At 26.7% G+C, this 427-nt stretch overlaps 1 protein-coding gene across 1 annotated transcript in view; it reads left to right on the top strand.

The window, feature by feature from the left end:
- The first annotated feature begins 417 nt into the window (after nucleotides 1-417).
- The window catches only part of LOC135093544 (QRFP-like peptide receptor), a 50986-nt gene continuing 50976 nt past the window's right edge, over nucleotides 418-427 (top strand). The window contains exon 1 of the mRNA XM_063992886.1: nucleotides 418-427. This exon is cut by the window's right edge and continues 26 nt beyond it. The gene's annotated coding sequence lies outside the window, so the exon portion shown is untranslated.

Genomic DNA, 427 nt, shown 5'->3' with positions numbered 1-427 from the left:
ACGATAATGTTATATTTATAGTAACTTCCTTTCTTCAAGTCCTCTAGATTTTTTTTCTCATTATATTGCATATTAAGAGCATTAAAATAGATTTTTATATAAAATAGTAGTTTAATCTTATTCTCTGATCATAAAAATTGTTATAGCAGATCAGCATAATTTATATAATTTTATCTAAATAGGATAGTTTCTTATCTCTTATTTTCTACTGGTATTTTATATTTGGAACGATAAACATATTAATAAATATTTAAGAAACTCGATATTCTTATGTTAATTATTGCATTATAGCCTATAAAAGGAGACTTAAATACCTAAACACTTATTTTTTTAACTGACACCATGCCAGGTCAATAAAGAAAGAAATGTAACAGGAAGTAAATATAGGTCCCGTTGTAGAGACAGTACCCTCCCGCTGCCAGTACCA

The sequence above is a fragment of the Scylla paramamosain genome, chromosome 43 (assembly GCF_035594125.1).
Source record: "Scylla paramamosain isolate STU-SP2022 chromosome 43, ASM3559412v1, whole genome shotgun sequence".
In the NCBI taxonomy this organism is placed as follows: domain Eukaryota; kingdom Metazoa; phylum Arthropoda; class Malacostraca; order Decapoda; family Portunidae; genus Scylla; species Scylla paramamosain.
This window is presented reverse-complemented; position numbering and strand designations above follow the sequence as displayed.